General features: G+C 38.8%; 1 long non-coding RNA gene across 13 annotated transcripts in view; it reads left to right on the top strand.

Annotated features, from left to right (window-relative positions):
- LOC119285562 overlaps positions 1-2,611 on the top strand; it is a 9,157-nt gene extending 6,546 nt beyond the window's left edge. For 9 of the 13 annotated variants that reach the window (XR_005139520.1, XR_005139517.1, XR_005139519.1 and 6 more), the window contains 3 exons: positions 890-1,181; positions 1,725-1,773; positions 2,316-2,611. This is a non-coding gene — a long non-coding RNA (uncharacterized LOC119285562). Of the gene's footprint in view, positions 1-607; positions 718-889; positions 1,182-1,724; positions 1,778-2,315 lie in introns of all 13 variants that reach the window. The other 4 variants (XR_005139522.1, XR_005139514.1, XR_005139523.1 and 1 more) reach the window with 4 other exon arrangements.
- Positions 2,612-6,270: the final 3,659 nt, after the last annotated feature.

Below are 6,270 nucleotides of genomic sequence, written 5' to 3'. Positions count from 1 at the left end.
CCGATTGGATGCCATCTTTTAAGAGCACAGGATACAATATAAGAAAAGTTAATAGCATTGACTGCTAAAATTTGGACAATTAGAGCCTAACTGAATTAGTTGAATTTAGACTTTCTGATATGGATAAGCATATACAGATAGAGGATCAACATGACTGGGTGCTATAGAAAAAATGGTACCAAGAAATTGGTGAAGATGTGATAAAAGCTATAGATTTAGAAAATCAGTTTGTACTATTGATTCTAATCAATGGTATGAAAGATTTAGAAAATCAGTTTGTACTATTGCTTCTAATCAATGGTATGAACGATTTAGAAAATCACTTTGTATTATTGCCTCTAATCAATGGTATGAAAGTTATATATTAGAAAATCAACCTACACTATTGCTTTATAGGAAACAATATGGTGAACACCCAGGAACACCCAGTTTATTACATCGTTTGTGTTTGTGCTTTATCCTGATTGTAGTTTCAGTCATAGGTCACGCACGACACTATTTCTAATAAAGGGTCATGCTTCTATATGGTGTTTATTTGCTATGATGTTTACTGTAGGTGGTACCTTTAGATTGTTGACTATATTTGTTTTGTACTCTATTCTTCTAGGGTGAATTTTGTTGTTATTTACGTCTATTCATCCAAAGGAAGTAGATGATTGATAGAGATTCAGAGGGAGCAATTGATATAGATAGTTGTTGTGGTTCCTATTTCTTCAGGTAGTTACTTCTCTTGCAGTTTCCTTTTAGTTATGAGCTTCCTCTACAATTTAGTCATTTCTTTATTTCATTACCAGTCCCTGTTGACTACAATGTAACCATGCATTGGCAGCATAAATTGTAGCAGTTCTTAATCAGTTAAAAAAAAGCAACCTGATCAATCTTGCTTCAGATTATGTTTCTATTGCTATTATGGCCTGAGGTCCATCCCCCGTCGCCCCTCCTCTCAAGCCGCTGCGGTGTCCTGTATGTTTTAGTGGGTTCCGTCACGCCGGGCTGCCCCAGGCCCTGACCCAGGGTTTGGTGGGCGAGCTCACTACCATCCTCCCGGTGGTCTTCTTCCTCGCTTGATTCTTGGGCACCCCATCTATTCTGGACGAGCACCTTCCATTGGTGGGTGAGGAGATCTGGCATGAACCACGCGCCGAGAGGATCTCCACTTCTGCTACCTCTGCATGCCCTTGGTATAGCAGATCCTACACCCTACCCTTTTTTATTTGTTTCAGTAGAGTAGGATGAACACCCGCAGCTCAGTCTGGGTTCGTAAATTGTGTTTTCCTCTCCAATATGCTCTCTTTATGCTTCAACTGCTATGCTTGACCATCACTCACGTATATGCACTGCATGTTATTCCTAAATTTTGTTAGCTCCAGTCTACAACTACCCATACAGAATAAGAACAATCAGATAAATGTTGCATGGGATGTCAATAGCTTGGCCAATCCATTGTCTATTTGTCTTCTTTAGACCACATTGCATTGTTAGCTCCAGTTTGTTGCCTATTGTTCGTGTCAAACTCTTGCTCTGATTTCACATGGTCTAATTAGTGTTCTATAGAGAACAATGCTTTTGGATTATGACTAATCTCTCAATTGTTTAGGTGGTGGAAATTCACATTATTTTTCAAAGCATATTTAGTTCGTTTATCCTACATTATCTATGACAAGTCGATAAAAGATGTATATGTTATTTGTTCTTGCTCATGCTCTTTTCTTATATCTGTTCAGGCCTAATCTCACCAAACTTTGCTACACTTCACATCATCAGGGAAGGAGGGTAAGTAAGTAAATTGGCGACAACATATCATATTCCTTCAAGTCTTACTGAGTCCGAATTTTAAGTAGTGTAGTATCCCATCATTCTGTCAGCCAGACATTGAACTCACTGTGGACTCAATCAAAAGTATTTGAATTTCTCATATATTAGTTATTAAAACTATCAGTGGTGTAGTATCCAATCATTCTATAAGCCAAACATTGAACTGGTCGTGGATTTGGTCAGAAGTATTTGAATTTATCATATAATCTTGTGCTTTTTACTTTTATCTGACTATGTTACAAAAAGGACCAGTAATAACTAATGTGATTTGAAAACACATAAGATCTCACGAGTTAGGATGGACATAACCATGCCCTCTGAAATAGTCACCAAACTTTAAGGAAGTTTGTACATGTGTCTTCATTTTTAAGGATTAGGATGACCACCTATCACCCACTGCCCAAAACCTTTCATAGGGGGCCAGTGCATGAAATTGTTTTCTTGCTATACATACACACACTATATGCATAATTTGGCTAACACAAGATGTCTTTCAATAGATGCGTCCATCGCAATATCAAGCAAATCAGATGACAAGGTGTTTGGAGCAAGCTACTCATAGCCAACTACATAGTTTAGTACAATGCTGTATTAAAGCAGTGTAAATAAATAACTTGTATGGCCTGCTTTTGGTATATAGTGCGGAACCTTGATCTTTAGGTATTTCATGCTACAATTGTTAACAAATGCACCGATGGTCTGTAACGAGATTTGATCTTTTGAATTGGACCATTACTGTTGTAAGTAAATATTATCTTATGCTTTTTGAGTAATACTACCAGGTGTTGGATTGTTAGACTCAATAAATATATACCATATGTTGGATCGTTAAAAATTCCAAGATATCTGTTGTATATTACCGGATTAGCTAAAACGGGACCGGGTGGGGTGTGGCAGGCCGCAATATCATGCTATATATATATATATATATATATATTTGTAATGCTTTGATGAATGTATTACCGGGTTCGATATGACTTGTACCCGGCAGCGGTGCTGCCGGGTGCGGCAAGCCGTAGTTCCTATCTAGTATTTATTATTGGGGATGTGCATATCCCTATTGAGGTAACCTAGTGTTATTCGAAATTTCTCCGATTTTATGTTAATCGGAATTGGTTTGTTAACAAGACTTGATCAACCTTGTTAGTGGATTCCTTTTGACGAGCATGAGATGGATGAAACTAGAAGCACAACCCTCTGTACCCTTTCTATACTTTCTGTTATTCAGTTGAAATAAAATAAAATAAATAATTTTCTGTCTATTATCTGATTATCTATGCAATATAAAAATACCTCAAAAATAAAAGTTCTCCAATTGCCCTGAAAATTAAATATGATTTTTTATAGAATATTGGAGGATTTATGGAACAAAGAACACACCAGGGGGCCCAACCACCTTGCCACGAGGGTGGAGGGCGCGCCCCCCTGCATCGTGGGCCCACGGTGGCCCTCCTCCACTTATTCTTTCAGCCACACACTTCATCTTCCTCCCCCAAACACGAAAAACCAGCTCAAACCCGAGTCCAAGCTCGTTTTGCTGCCATTTTCGATCTCCTTGTTCAAAGCACCTCTCACAAAACTGCTTGGGAAGATTGTTCCTTGGTATGTGACTCCTCCATTGGTCCAATCAGTTTTTGTTCTAGTGCTTTATTCATTGCAAATTTGTGTTTCTTAGGTGACCCTGTTCTTGAGCTTGCATGTCAAATTTATATGGTCAAAAGTAGTTTTGATGCATGATATAGGCCCTAGGCACTTGTAGGAGTAGTTGCTATCAATATTATTGAGTTTGGTTTAATTTTATTTTAAAGTTACTAAAAAATTTCAGAATTTTTCAGAAAATGATGAGGAGATTATTGAGGGGCTCATCGAGCCAAAGCTCAAAGGAAAAGGCACCGAAGCCTAAGTATAATTTGCCGCGCACCGTGAAGGTTTGGGCGTGTGAATGGCCTTCTGAGGATTTCTTGAGAGCAGCCGGGATTTATGAAGTTTTTCATGAGTTGGCTCATAATGCAGGCCTCACCGCTTTCCTCCACGACCAATGCGATCAGTATCTCTTACTCACAAATACCTTTGTGCAAAACTTTCTTTTCCATTCCAGGAACTCGCCACCTACGGTGGAGTTTCATTTATATGATGAGCATAAGGAGATGTCACTTTATGATTTTTGTCGGATTTGTTTAGTCCCTTTTGGGGGCAAGACAGAAGAACCACATCATGATGACGTGGAGGGATTTATTAATACTATCACTGTAGGGGAAACTAGGAAGGTTTCCGATGCACGAATCACTAGCATACATTTTCCTGCCTTACGTTACTTTGCACTATTTGCTAGTCGTTGCTTAATTGGTCGCGGAAACTCTGGAAACCTTAGTATCCCTGATATTATTATTTTGCTCCAAGGTTTATACAGTGATAACACTTTTAGTATGGGCGGCATTGTTGCTAGACGGTTAAGTATGAACCGTACTAAGGGTCCCATCTTTGGAGGCGTCTATGCCACACGCCTAGCTGCACATTTTAACATACCTATTAGGCATGCTGAGAAGGAGGAAAAAGTGCTACCTCGTGTTTATTTAGATTATAAAAATATAGTGGCACATGATTTTATTGTTAATAATAGGGCAGGAGAGCTTAAATATCAATTGTTCTTTAATAAACATCATCCTGAGACTATTACCTTGCCTGCTCCTGCTTTGTTTGATTTGACTGTAGGCAAGTACCATGTTCCGTTGACGGCTATCCATGCCTATCAGAACCCTGCACCAGCCGAGGAGCCAGAACTGGAACCACAATTTGATCCTTCATGACAGTCTAACTATCAGTGGGATCCGGAGATGATTGCCAACCAGTGGCAATCGGAGCCTTCTTCTTCCTCATCACAATACGACCCCAACAACTATTATTATGGATATCAGCCAGGCCAGTCGTGGCCATAGACCAACTTAGGACAAAAGCCTAAGCTTGGGGGAGTATATATTTCTCACCGACATTACATTTATGTTCACACACACTCATTGCCAGATGTCGGTGCTCATACTTTTTCATTGTATCATCCATGCTAGTTTATTTTATTTTATGCTTTCCTTCTGTGTGTTTGATGAACCTTAATAAAAAACCAAAAAATCAGTTGTAGCTTTTAATTAATTTACTTTCCATGTTGTAGTAGTAATTAAAAAGAAAACCCAAAAATATTTCCTCTTCTTCTTTTGCTTGTTGGGAGCTTTCCCGTGTAAATAATTTTATTTCTTTTATTTTCTTTGGAGGTCAGTAGGAGAAGACCTTGATTAAATTGTTGAAGTGGCTCTTATATGCACTATTATTTATCTGACAAAAGAACCCATATTGCCTTGTCTTCTCCTGTTTATTGAATGCTCGCAGATTCCAGCTTAGTCCAATGCACGTGCACTCTTATTATTATTTACATCGTTCGGTCATGCAAGTGAAAGGCAATTATGATGATATATGATGGACTGACTGAGATGAGAAAAACTGGTATGAACTTGACCTCTTTTGTTTTTGTAAATATGATGAGTTCATCGTTCTTGATTCAGCTTGTTATGAATAAACATGTTTGCAATGACAATTAGAGATCATAGTTGCTTATGCCATGCTTGATTAGCTATGAGTTATAATGGTTTACCTTGCGTGCCAACATGCTATTAAAATGGTTATGATGTGGTATGATAGGGTGGTATCCTCCTCTGAATGATTTAAGTGACTTGACTTGGCACATGTTCACGCATGTAGTTGAAACAAATCAACATAGCCTTCACGATATTTATGTTCATGGTGGATTATATCCTACTCATGCTTGCATCCAATGTTTATTAATTTTAATGCATGTACATGGTTGTTGTCGCTCTCTAGTTGGTCGCTTCCTAGTCTTTTGCTAGCCTTCACCTGTACTAAGCGGGAATACTGCTTGTGCATCCAAACTCCTTAAACCCCAAAGTTATTCCACATGGGTCCACTATACCTTCCTATATGCGATATCTACCTGTCGTTCCAAGTAAATTTGTATGTGCCAAACTCTAAACCTCCAAATAATCATCCTGTTTTGTATGCTCGAATAGCTCATGTATCAACTAGGGTTGTCTGTATCTTCCTGTTAGGCGGGTTATTCTCAAGAGGAGTGGACTCCGCTCCTCATTCATGAGATAAAGGGCTGGTCACCGGGATGCCCAGTCCCATGCTTTATGCAAACTAAATCAAAATAATTGCAAACAAAACTCCCCCTGGGACCTGATGTATGTTGGAGGCACTCGTTGTTTCGAGCAAGCCATGGATTGATCTTTGTTGGTGGAGGGGGAGTATAAACTTTACCATTCTATTTGGGAACTACCTATAATGTGTGTAGCATGGAAGATATCACCATCTCTTGGTTGTTATGTTGACAATGAAAGTATAGCGCTCAAAATGTTATTCACCTCTATTTCAAAACTTAGCTCTGGCACC

This window comes from Triticum dicoccoides, chromosome 4A (assembly GCF_002162155.2).
Source record: "Triticum dicoccoides isolate Atlit2015 ecotype Zavitan chromosome 4A, WEW_v2.0, whole genome shotgun sequence".
NCBI classification, from domain to species: Eukaryota; Viridiplantae; Streptophyta; class Magnoliopsida; order Poales; family Poaceae; genus Triticum; species Triticum dicoccoides.
The sequence above is the reverse complement of the archived record's forward strand: the minus strand, read 5'-3'. Positions and strand labels throughout refer to the sequence as shown.